The 14247-nt window shown below is 44.2% G+C and overlaps 1 protein-coding gene across 2 annotated transcripts in view; it reads left to right on the forward strand.

Moving 5' to 3' along the window:
* Positions 1-1395: 1395 nt before the first annotated feature.
* The window catches only part of LOC121309828 (villin-1-like), a 50498-nt gene continuing 37646 nt past the window's right edge, over positions 1396-14247 (forward strand). The window contains exon 1 of one of the 2 annotated variants that reach the window (XM_041242983.1): positions 1396-1500. The gene's annotated coding sequence lies outside the window, so the exon portion shown is untranslated. The remainder of the gene's footprint in view (positions 1501-14247) is intronic. The other variant, XM_041242974.1, reaches the window with a different exon arrangement.

Consider the following 14247-nt stretch of genomic DNA (forward strand, 5'->3'; position numbering starts at 1 on the left):
CCGGTTCGAGTCTGGGCTATTCCACAGCCGGCCGTGGACGGGAACTCAAATGGATGAGCGATGCTGGGGGGGGGATGGAGGGTTTAGGTTGGCGAGGGTGTCCTTTGCTCACCGTGCACCAGCGACCCCTGTAGTCTGGCCAGGTGCCCGCGGGCTTGCCTGTTAGCTGCCCGGGAGCTGTGTTGTCCTCCCACGCTGTAGCTCCGCAGTGTGTAAAGAAGCGGACGGCTGACGGCACGCGCTTCGGAGGACAGCGTGGGTTCATCTTTGCTCATCCCGAGTCGGCGCAGGGGTGCTAGCGGTGAGCTGAGTCTTAATAATAATTGGGCATTTCAAATTGGGAGAAAATAACAAAAAATAGTTGGCAACGACTACATTTATAATAAAAAGAAAAAAAAAATTGTTTCAAAACTTGACCGGTGGGAGAGAGGCCTAATGAAGGTGTAACAGTAGTGACAGATTTAAAGCATTCAGGCCCAAGTTTATAAAGGGGAAAAAGCCATAACATTGTGTGTGTTTCATAAATCCCATCCAAGAATTCAGAACCCTCAGCGCCCGTTTAACAGTCTGGTGGCTCATCTTGTGATTTCAGTGTTGGATTTCATTCTGAGAAATCACAGACAGGGAAGGTGTACTGTATCAAATTATTAGACCTTCTGTTTTGTTAGGAGCCAGTTTGGTTTTGTACCACACTGAAAAGGAAGAGCGGTTCAACAGCATACCTATATCCTTTTTCTGATTTCTAGCTTTCTACCATTTTGCAATATAACACAATTGCCATATATACTTAAAAATACATACAGCATCTTTGCAATGTTTCAAATCACTATATGCTCTCCATACACTCACACACTCGCACTCAGACACACAGTCACACAGTCACACTCAGACAGATGCACTCACTCACATTCACACATACTTGCTCACAGACATGCGCACTCAGACAATAGTCACACATAGTCGCTCACTCTCACAGACACACGCATGCACACACACTAGCTCACACTAACAGACACATGCACTCGGACAATACAGACACAGTCACAGTCACACACACACAGACATGCACGCGCAAGCACGCATAGACACAGACGCAGTTACACGCACACGCTTACATACACGCACACACCAATGCTTACACTCGCACACATGCACACAGATGACAAGTTTGACTCATACCTCCCATTGATCTCATAACCAGGAGCAGCAACACAGAACAACAATGGCTTTTTAAAAATAAATAGTGAAGCAGTGAAAGAGCCCCGCCTGCCTGTGCCAGTGCTATCTCGGGAGCAGGTGTGTTTGAGAAGAGTTGTCACTCAGGTGAGTAGAGTGTGTGTGTCACACAGGGTAGGAGGGGCCAGCTCAGTGCAAACACACACTCTGAGAGAGAGAGGAGAGAGAGGCTCTGCACCACACCCTCACACGCACACACAGGCTCAGAAGAGAGGAACTTCAGGACAGCTCAACTCACAGCACCATTTCATCAGGTCGAACCCGGTAAGGCTTCTCTTTCTTTCCTTGCCAGTAGAATCTTTGTGCATCTCATTGTCTGACAGAGATACCTGCAGTGAAGGGAGTTATTTCTTCAGCTATTGAGGAGGTGTTAGGGTCAGGGTTAGGGGTATAATTCAAGTCTTGGGGAGGGAAGGGGGTTAGGTATGTAGCTACTGTTTTGGGCGTGTCAAGCAGTTTTCCAGGGCACATAAGCTTTGTTTTTTCTTAAGCTGGTTTTTATGTTCTAGTGTACTAATTGTTTTTCGTAATTTTGAGATTTGTATATTTTAAAAGAGGGGTGTTCCACTCCAGGTTTAAATGATAGAATTAATTACAGCAGAGTCTGGATCGAGGTTGACTTTAACAGTTTAGAACATGGTTAGGAACACAGACTAGGACTAGTGGAAGGGCCTGCTTTGGACAGCCCTGTTTTAAGATGTGCTGTAAACAGATTGCTTTTAAAATTTCAGTTTAGCAGTGACTGGTTCATGCTGCACCAGAATGCTTGTTGAGATCTGTGGTAACGTTTAAAGACCTCTGAAATAGAAAGGGCGGAGTGACGCAAAGAGGCTGAGTTGGGGCTGACAGTTTCTGGAAACAATGTTTAAATAGGGTGTAGAAGTTAATAATTAACTAGGATGGATGGGAGTCTTCTGACTAGTAATTTGAAAAGCACTGATGCTTTAATAATGTAATTCACCCCACATAGTCATTAACAAAACATAAATAAATCACTGTTCTGAGCCGTGTTGAAAAGCAATTATTGTATAAAATTACAAAGCAAGTGTACTGATTTTGTGCTGATAAACATACACAGCTGTTTGTTTTTACTGCCTTTCAAAGGCATCAACATGAGAAGTGTGTGTCCTTCTGCATTATCATTTCATAGAAATATAACATTGTAGAACTCTTGAGAGGGTGACAGCGGCACTGCCAGCAGTGAGACAAAGTTTGTATAAAGACACACTAAGGGCGGGGCTGTGGAAACAGTAAGACTCTTGGGCAAATATTTTGAGTTCTGAATTTGATCCCAAGGGAGTTTCCTCTTTCTGGAAGATTGTTTTATGTATTCATTTGTTATGTACAGTAGCCTGGATGCACACTTCTATGTGTGGAAATATGATCATATGAAAGAGTATTAAAGTGTTTTTAAACCTGTTGCTGATGTGAAACGGACCTTATCCCTGACTGCTGTATAGCAATCACATGCCCTGTAACTCTCTCCTCTCTCTGGCGCACTTGGGGGGAGTTTGGCTCTTAATGAATTACACTCCGCTGGCACAGTGAACTCAGCACTCAATCTGCCACACCTTACTACCCTAGTGATTTTCTGTTGTGTTCCTGGTTGCCTGTTGAGGTCTGTGTGCGCTGGGTTACTGCCTGGAGTGCTGGGAGCCTGTAGCCGCTGTGTTCATACAGAGGGCTTTGGAATTCTCTGCTCAGCTGCAGCTGGGGTGTTTATTCTGTTCACCTTTTTAAAACTCGGCTCAAGACTAGTTGGTTATTTGACAGGGCCTTTGCCCTGCAGTGGCTTTATTGTGATGTGCCTCCGTGTGGTTGTGCACAGTGGTGCAGTGGAGCCGGGACACTGCTTTCTATAGCACACGAGCGTGCAGTAGAGCAGGAACTCACATAATAGACAAGCTAAGTCACATGACTCCCATCTCCCGCAGAGTTGTCTGATTCAGTCAGCAGTCCTCGTGATGCAGTGACAGAGCATGAGGAACTTCATCTGTTACGATCTACTTCTTTAAGAATAAACCACTGATCCTGCATTGCTAACCCTTACACTACACTGTCACACGCTGACATCATCTCCAATAAACCACTGATCCTGCATTGCTAACCCTTACACTACACTGTCACACGCTGACATCATCCCCAATAAACCACTGATCCTGCATTGCTAACCCTTACACTACACTGTCACACGCTGACATCATCTCCAATAAACCACTGATCCTGCATTGCTAACCCTTACACTACACTGTCACACGCTGACATCATCTCCAATAAACCACTGATCCTGCATTGCTAACCCTTACACTACACTGTCACACGCTGACATCATCTCCAATAAACCACTGATCCTGCATTGCTAACCCTTACACTACACTGTCACACGCTGACATCATCTCCAATAAACCACTGATCCTGCATTGCTAACCCTTACACTACACTGTCACACGCTGAAATCATCTCCAATAAACCACTGATCCTGCATTGCTAACCCTTACACTACACTGTCACACGCTGACATCATCTCCAATAAACCACTGATCCTGCATTGCTAACCCTTACACTACACTGTCACACGCTGACATCATCTCCAATAAACCAGTGATCCTGCATTGCTAACCCTTACACTACACTGTCACACGCTGACATCATCTCCAATAAACCACTGATCCTGCATTGCAATCCCTTACACTACACTGTCACACGCTGACATCATCTCCAATAAACCACTGATCCTGCATTGCAATCCCTTACACTACACTGTCACACGCTGACATCATCTCCAATAAACCACTGATCCTGCATTGCAACCCTTACACTACACTGTCACACGCTGACATCATCTCCAATAAACCACTGATCCTGCATTGCTAACCCTTACACTACACTGTCACACGCTGAAATCATCTCCAATAAACCACTGATCCTGCATTGCAATCCCTTACACTACACTGTCACACGCTGACATCATCTCCAATAAACCACTGATCCTGCATTGCTAACCCTTACACTACACTGTCACACGCTGACATCATCTCCAATAAACCACTGATCCTGCATTGCTAACCCTTACACTACACTGTCACACGCTGACATCATCTCCAATAAACCACTGATCCTGCATTGCTAACCCTTACACTACACTGTCACACGCTGACATCATCCCCAATAAACCACTGATCCTGCATTGCTAACCCTTACACTACACTGTCACACACTGACATCATCTCCAATAAACCACTGATCCTGCATTGCTAACCCTTACACTACACTGTCACACGCTGACATCATCTCCAATAAACCACTGATCCTGCATTGCAATCCCTTACACTACACTGTCACACGCTGAAATCATCTCCAATAAACCACTGATCCTGCATTGCAATCCCTTACACTACACTGTCACACGCTGACATCATCTCCAATAAACCACTGATCCTGCATTGCTAACCCTTACACTACACTGTCACACGCTGACATCATCCCCAATAAACCACTGATCCTGCATTTCTAACCCTTACACTACACTGTCACACGCTGACATCATCTCCAATAAACCACTATAGTAAACTTGCTCTAGAGAATTATTCAACCTCCTGCAACCACTGGTGTTGATTCGAATCTACAAGAATGCTCGTCTGCACTTCGCATTGTATTATACAGTCCAGAATCTGTTTTAATGGATCATTAGCCAGGTGCTGGCCCCAACTCATGTATCTGAATCAGCAAACACTTCCATATGGGCACTCTGTGGAGGTAAAGATTCAAATCAAACCTCAGCGTGAGTGTAATCAAACAGACCAGTACGTTGTCATTCTCCAGTCATGTTATTTACCTCCACAATCATCGCAACTGTCGTCAAGGCACCCGGGGAGCGGGAGCGATCTTCCTGGCCTGTGAAGCGTAATGCAGTGGTAACAGAAGCAGGGTTTACTGAGCAGAGCAGGAAGCTGGAATGCCAGCTTGCGCCTGTAAGGTTGAAGTTGGTTGGGAGCAATCGTGTGAGCAATGATTCTCTTATCATGTTGCACTCTGAGGCTCTGTATTTTTAATGGCACTACAGTACTGATATGAGTTCAAATTTGAATACAAATATTATGCAAATCAACAAAGAAAAAACCTCCTGATCCCACTGTAGAGTCGCCTTGTTTTCAGATTCCTCTACCAGAACACTGGTACTGCATTCGCACTGGCAGAACCTGAAAACTGCACCGCCTTCAACACCCGCACTGGCAGAACCTGAAAACTGCACCGCCTTCAACCCCCGCACTGGCAGAACCTGAAAACTGCGCCGCTTTCAACCCCCGCACTGGCAGAACCTGAAAACTGCGCCGCTTTCAACCCCCGCACTGGCAGAACCTGAAAACTGCGCCGCTTTCAACCCCAGCACTGGCAGAACCTGAAAACTGCGCCGCTTTCAACCCCAGCACCGGCAGAACCTGAAAACTCGCCGCTTTCGACCCCCGCACCCGCAGAACCTGAAAACTGCGCCGCTTTCGACCCCAATGCACCGGCAGAACCTGAAAACTGCGCCGTTTTCGACCCCAGCACTGGCAGAACCTGAAAACTGCGCCGTTTTCGACCCCCGCACTGGCAGAACCTGAAAACTGCGCCGCTTTCGACCCCCGCACTGGCAGAACCTGAAAACTGCGCCGCTTTCGACCCCCGCACTGGCAGAACCTGAAAACTGCGCCGCTTTCGACCCCCGCACTACAGAACCTGAAAACTGCGCCGCCTTCGACCCCCGCACGGGCAGAACCTGAAAACTGCGCCGCTTTCGACCCCCGCACTGGCAGAACCTGAAAACTGCGCCGCTTTCGACCCCCGCACTGGCAGAACCTGAAAACTGCGCCGCTTTCAACCCCCGCACTGGCAGAACCTGAAAACTGCGCCGCTTTCAACCCCCGCACTGGCAGAACCTGAAAACTGCGCCGCTTTCAACCCCCGCACTGGCAGAACCTGAAAACTGCGCCGCTTTCGACCCCCGCACCGGCAGAACCTGAAAACTGCGCCGCTTTCGACCCCCGCACTGGCAGAACCTGAAAACTGCGCCGCTTTCGACCCCCGCACCGGCAGAACCTGAAAACTGCGCCGCTTTCGACCCCCGCACTGGCAGAACCTGAAAACTGCGCCGCTTTCGACCCCCGCACTGGCAGAACCTGAAAACTGCGCCGCTTTCGACCCCCGCACTGGCAGAACCTGAAAACTGCGCCGCTTTCGACCCCCGCACTGGCAGAACCTGAAAACTGCGCCGCCTTCGACCCCCGCACGGGCAGAACCTGAAAACTGCGCCGCTTTCGACCCCCGCACTGGCAGAACCTGAAAACTGCGCCGCTTTCGACCCCCGCACTGGCAGAACCTGAAAACTGCGCCGCTTTCGACCCCCGCACTGGCAGAACCTGAAAACTGCGCCGCCTTCGACCCCCGCACTGGCAGAACCTGAAAACTGCGCCGCCTTCGACCCCCGCACTGGCAGAACCTGAAAACTGCGCCGCTTTCGACCCCCGCACTGGCAGAACCCAAAAGCCAGGATATGGAGCTGGGGTTTGGTGTGTCTGTGTGTGGGAGTGGGATTAGGATAGTCTGGGGCCATGGCAGCTTCTCTTAGTAACAGGGCTCGGTGCTAGATCTTCATTGAGATTGATATTATAGACGGGGGTCTCCCTGTTGGTTCACTTGGTCTCCTATAAGACAGGTGTCCTTGACAGGATCAATTGAGATTGATATTATAGAGTTTGTTTATGACGCACTCCCTGTTGTTATACATATATTTTGCTGATAACAATGTTCTCTGTTTAAACTGGTGGCCACACCCTGACTACCTGCACTACACATCACATCACATGATCTGATTCTGTTCCTCTTTGCTTTTAGACTCATGAAAGAAATAGAGACAGCCAGTATTAACAATGCCAGACCTACAGGACACCCAGTGTAACAAAGCAGAAATAATCTGGAAGAGTACAGCTGTTTACCGGGGCTCAATGAGAGCAGAATCTGGAATAGTACAGCTTTACTGGAGCTAAATGAGATCTAAATCTGGAATAGTACAGCTATTTACTGGGGCTCAATGAAATCAGTGGAGAAACAGTTATAAAAATAAATAGAGATAAATGGTGTCAGGGTCTAGAATTATTATTTTTTGTCTATTTTTGTTTTCATGTTCTAAATGAGCCACCGTAGTTACTCAATACACAGATCAAAATGAAGAAGTCAAAGACAATCTGGAGGTACCAATACACATACTAAATTATTACTGAGAAGAACCTGCTCAATGTTACCAAGAGGCTGGACATTATTATCCACACCACCTAACAGAATGAATGATGAACTGGAAGCATGAGGCTCAGTAATAATCCACACCACCTAACAGAATGAATGATGAACTGGAAGCATGAGGCTGAATAATAATCTATCACCACCTAACAGAATGAATGATGAGCTGGAAGCATGAGGCTGAATAATAATCTATCACCACCTAACAGAATGAATGATGAGCTGGAAGCATGAGGCTCAGTAATAATCTATCACCACCTAACAGAATGAATGATGAGCTGGAAGCATGAGGCTGAATAATAATCCACACCACCTAACAGAATGAATGATGAGCTGGAAGCATGAGGCTCAGTTATAATCTATCACCACCTAACAGAATGAATGATGAGCTGGAAGCATGAGGCTGAATAATAATCTATCACCACCTAACAGAATGAATGATGAGCTGGAAGCATGAGGCTCAGTAATAATCTATCACCACCTAACAGAATGAATGATGAGCTGGAAGCATGAGGCTCAGTAATAATCTATCACCACCTAACAGAATGAATGATGAGCTGGAAGCATGAGGCTCAGTAATAATCCACACCACCTAACAGAATGAATGATGAGCTGGAAGCATGAGGCTCAGTAATAATCTATCACCACCTAACAGAATGAATGATGAGCTGGAAGCATGAGGCTCAATAATAATCCACACCACCTAACAGAATGAATGATGAGCTGGAAGCATGAGGCTCAGTAATAATCCACACCACCTAACAGAATGAATGATGAGCTGGAAGCATGAGGCTCAGTAATAATCTATCACCACCTAACAGAATGAATGATGAGCTGGAAGCATGAGGCTCAGTAATAATCCACACCACCTAACAGAATGAATGATGAGCTGGAAGCATGAGGCTCAGTAATAATCCACACCACCTAACAGAATGAATGATGAGCTGGAAGCATGAGGCTCAGTAATAATCCACACCACCTAACAGAATGAATGATGAGCTGGAAGCATGAGGCTCAGTAATAATCCACACCACCTAACAGAATGAATGATGAGCTGGAAGCATGAGGCTCAGTAATAATCCACACCACCTAACAGAATGAATGATGAGCTGGAAGCATGAGGCTCAGTAATAATCTATCACCACCTAACAGAATGAATGATGAGCTGGAAGCATGAGGCTGAATAATAATCCACACCACCTAACAGAATGAATGATGAGCTGGAAGCATGAGGCTCAGTAATAATCCACACCACCTAACAGAATGAATGATGAGCTGGAAGCATGAGGCTGAATAATAATCCACACCACCTAACAGAATGAATGATGAGCTGGAAGCATGAGGCTCAGTAATAATCTATCACCACCTAACAGAATGAATGATGAGCTGGAAGCATGAGGCTCAGTAATAATCCACACCACCTAACAGAATGAATGATGAGCTGGAAGCATGAGGCTCAGTAATAATCCACACCACCTAACAGAATGAATGATGAGCTGGAAGCATGAGGCTCAGTAATAATCCACACCACCTAACAGAATGAATGATGAGCTGGAAGCATGAGGCTCAGTAATAATCCACACCACCTAACAGAATGAATGATGAGCTGGAAGCATGAGGCTCAGTAATAATCCACACCACCTAACAGAATGAATGATGAGCTGGAAGCATGAGGCTCAGTAATAATCCACACCACCTAACAGAATGAATGATGAGCTGGAAGCATGAGGCTCAGTAATAATCTATCACCACCTAACAGAATGAATGATGAGCTGGAAGCATGAGGCTCAATAATAATCCACACCACCTAACAGAATGAATGATGAGCTGGAAGCATGAGGCTCAGTAATAATCCACACCACCTAACAGAATGAATGATGAGCTGGAAGCATGAGGCTCAGTAATAATCCACACCACCTAACAGAATGAATGATGAGCTGGAAGCATGAGGCTCAGTAATAATCTATCACCACCTAACAGAATGAATGATGAGCTGGAAGCATGAGGCTCAGTAATAATCTACACCACCTAACAGAATGAATGATGAGCTGGAAGCATGAGGCTCAGTAATAATCCACACCACCTAACAGAATGAATGATGAGCTGGAAGCATGAGGCTCAGTAATAATCCACACCACCTAACAGAATGAATGATGAGCTGGAAGCATGAGGCTCAGTAATAATCCACACCACCTAACAGAATGAATGATGAGCTGGAAGCATGAGGCTCAGTAATAATCCACACCACCTAACAGAATGAATGATGAGCTGGAAGCATGAGGCTCAGTAATAATCCACACCACCTAACAGAATGAATGATGAGCTGGAAGCATGAGGCTCAGTAATAATCTATCACCACCTAACAGAATGAATGATGAGCTGGAAGCATGAGGCTCAGTAATAATCTATCACCACCTAACAGAATGAATGATGAGCTGGAAGCATGAGGCTCAGTAATAATCTATCACCACCTAACAGAATGAATGATGAGCTGGAAGCATGAGGCTCAGTAATAATCTATCACCACCTAACAGAATGAATGATGAGCTGGAAGCATGAGGCTCAATAATAATCCACACCACCTAACAGAATGAATGATGAGCTGGAAGCATGAGGCTCAGTAATAATCTATCACCACCTAACAGAATGAATGATGAGCTGGAAGCATGAGGCTCAGTAATAATCTATCACCACCTAACAGAATGAATGATGAGCTGGAAGCATGAGGCTCAGTAATAATCCACACCACCTAACAGAATGAATGATGAGCTGGAAGCATGAGGCTCAATAATAATCCACACCACCTAACAGAATGAATGATGAGCTGGAAGCATGAGGCTCAGTAATAATCTATCACCACCTAACAGAATGAATGATGAGCTGGAAGCATGAGGCTCAGTAATAATCTATCACCACCTAACAGAATGAATGATGAGCTGGAAGCATGAGGCTCAGTAATAATCTATCACCACCTAACAGAATGAATGATGAGCTGGAAGCATGAGGCTCAGTAATAATCTATCACCACCTAACAGAATGAATGATGAGCTGGAAGCATGAGGCTCAATAATAATCTATCACCACCTAACAGAATGAATGATGAGCTGGAAGCATGAGGCTCAGTAATAATCTATCACCACCTAACAGAATGAATGATGAGCTGGAAGCATGAGGCTGAATAATAATCTATCACCACCTAACAGAATGAATGATGAGCTGGAAGCATGAGGCTCAATAATAATCCACACCACCTAACAGAATGAATGATGAGCTGGAAGCATGAGGCTCAGTAATAATCTATCACCACCTAACAGAATGAATGATGAGCTGGAAGCATGAGGCTGAATAATAATCCACACCACCTAACAGAATGAATGATGAGCTGGAAGCATGAGGCTGAATAATAATCCACACCACCTAACAGAATGAATGATGAACTGGAAGCCACGTGACTGGCATTCCCTTCAGCACGTGAAGATGCACATTATTCTGTTAGTGTGAAAAGGGTATATACTGTAACTCTCCAGCAGGATTTAGTTAATAGGCAGCGTGATTGAGTAATGTGATGTGATGTAGCAGCAGCTATAATAATGACGTTAGTCAGTAGAATGTATCAGCCCCTTCATGCTAATGGTTATCTAATACACCCTGTACACCCTCCTCTCGGACACAGCCCATAGCACAAACCTCCGGACCCTGTATCACCAGCTTGGTATTCATAACCCACCCCCTTTACAAATATGAGTCATATTGAGTTAATCATAGGGTTACAAGGTGACCTGTCTCAGCAAGAGGAACTCACAGCAGAACTCCACTTACCAGAATGCACTGGGGTGTGAGCTGAATACTGCACCGTCTGTGATAGTTGTGTGATAATGTCTTTTTTGACTGGAGCATAGTTGATCGTTGAAATACTCAATGGTAGCTTGTGTAGTAACAGTAAAAGAAACCTATTAAAAAGCTTTGAGAAACGTTTCCACTGGAAGCCTTTCTCAGCACCTCCAGTGGTGCAGTCGTTTTATTGGCAGTCCCAGTCCATTGCAGCGGCTCTTTTGCATTGTGGTAAGACACTGTCTTGTGGTGAGCACCCACCCTCCGCCCTGGTAACGTATTGACAGTTTAACTTTGATTGCCTTTCAAGCCGTGAATGTGTCTATTTGAGGCATGAATCTATCTATTGTAGCTGTTTGTCCTCCAGACCCAACTAACAATCGTGGTGTGCCATCTGCATGTAGCTCTGCATGCTCTGTACACATTCATACTGGTCTCTGTGACGTGAACAAAGTGCTAATGGACATGGATTAGTTCAGAGATTAAAGTGTTTGCAGTTGTAATTAGTGGTCTAATCTGGTATCTTATCTTGACATGCAGTGTAGTTTTGAAAAGGGCAGTGCAGTCAGTAGCTTCTAACTCTTAGTGCTTGCTGATCTTCTGTATGATTACACCAGGTGTTTAAAAGTGCTGGATTGCAACTTTCACAGACTTGACAGAACTGCATGTTTCAGACTGTGAACTAAACTATATGAATACATAAAACCCCACATACTGTAGAACAACATGAGCCTGACTTCCACTGGAATGCTGTATGAATGGTGATAGAGTGGACTGTGGTTAGGATGGGAATAGAATAGATTAACCCACTGAGTCCTCCTCATTCATGGAATATCTACAGTACTGTGTGCGTTTTCATGCTGTATCCCCTTTAAATACATTGTTCTACAGAATCGATGCATGTTATTTTCATTTTTGTAATTAAATGTGTCCAGGAGACAAATGTTCGCAAAGTGTGTGAAACGACAACAGTTACGTGACTATCCTGCTGGAATGTGGTTTTACAAGCATGCACGCGATTACCTTCATCTAAACACAGACGCTCTGGCCTCCAGTATTTCAGTGCACAATTCCAGTACATGACAAAGCTTGAATTGACTTGACTCAGAGCAGTGTTAGCACTCCTTTGTTTTGTTAAATGCTTAATAATGGATCGAGTGGTTGCAGGCCACTTCGGTCCATGCCTGCTAATAGGCAGTCTGGGCGTTTCCAGGGCCTTTACAGGTTTAACAGCAATAATACTTCAATACAGCAATACAAGCATGGTTATCATATGCTTAGCCCTTAGGCTAGCCATGCAAAAGCGAAGATGCCCACCGATAAATCCTAAACATCCAATATATCACTCTCCAAAGATAAAATATAATTCCTATACCTTATAGCAATGCATCAAGACAAATGAGATGTAAATTCAAAATTGTTCTTACCTTCCACTATATGGAAGTGTAGTTGTAGAATACAACGTAAAAACAAAAGCTGTCTTGAAAGGCAGACTTGTGAATACGACCAAACAGCAGCCAGAGCTCTTGAGAGCATGGATCATGCAAACTGTAGTTAGCAAGTCGAGTGATGCTTGACTGAAGTCTTACTACAGCTTTTATAGAACAATTGCTCCATTTAATATGTCAGAAGTCTTAATTGAATCAAAACATTTACTCTGTTTTGACAGCTCCTATTTGTAAGTGAACAATATATCTAAAAAGTACCGGTGACTCCTTTTCTAAAATTGATTGGACATCATCTCATGTTCCTCATGTTCCACCCCTCCCTATATATACAGGTATATGTGTGTGTGTGTGGGGGGGGTGTATATATATATATATATAGATATATATATAGATATATATATTAGAGGGATGTTTTTAAACATAGAACACCTACTCTGTTTAATTATTCCAACCTGGGTTTAAAAATATATCAGAAACATTCTTTTCAGCTTCATGTATAGATCCACAGATCTGCTCTTGAACTGCCCTGATATCAAACTGTACTGTGTTTTGTATTTGCTCTTATTAGGACTCAAGTCATTGCATGGTGTATCTTGCTCTTAATTGTACTGTAATTCTTGATATGTATTTTTTGTATACAACTGTAAGTCACCCTGGGTAAGGTTGTCTGCTAAGAAATTAATAATAATAATAATAATAATAATAATAATAATAAATAATAATAATAATAATAGATGTGTGTTAACAAATTAATATTGGATAAGGGTTGTTTAGAGAGTTCTTGACAAACTTCTGAACCTATAATTACTGACCCAGTTATTTTCATTTAAATCCAGGCTATAGAAAACAGTTGAAATGTAGCAGTCTAATATTGGATTTAATTATTAAACTAAGTTTGACCTCTCTCTCTGACTCTAAAAATCCCCTGTGCAAGCAGGGTTCACACACCCTGTTTACTTGCCAAGGCCAGTGCTTTAATGAATATAAAATCCCCTGTGCAAGCAGGGTTCACACACCCTGTTTACTTGCCAAGGCCAGTTGTTTTTTTTTTATTAATATGAAACTCCACTGTAAGCGCTTTTCCAATTCATCGCATGAAGTCATGTTTTAGCCGGATTCAGGAGAGGCTCAGACCGGTATCTCTACAGATAAGAGGTCCACATCTCGATTTCAAGAAGCTACCAAACTCTCATTCATTTTATAACATAATGAGGCAATGACCATTAGCTTTGTTTTTCTTGTACTTCTCGTTAGTTAATTGAAAGGTTTATACAGAACAAAAACCTTGAACTGAGGACAGCTTGGCCAGCAAATCCCACTTCTGGGTGCCAGAATTCATTTTTCCTGTCTTCGCCATGTCTGGCCTACTTCTATTGTAGACAACTTTTCTAATTTAATTAATGAAATGCTTGCTTCTGCCTTTTCTCTCAAGGCTATACGCCTGTTGGCCCCGGTA

Source organism: Polyodon spathula, chromosome 3, assembly GCF_017654505.1.
Source record: "Polyodon spathula isolate WHYD16114869_AA chromosome 3, ASM1765450v1, whole genome shotgun sequence".
Classification (NCBI taxonomy): domain Eukaryota; kingdom Metazoa; phylum Chordata; class Actinopteri; order Acipenseriformes; family Polyodontidae; genus Polyodon; species Polyodon spathula.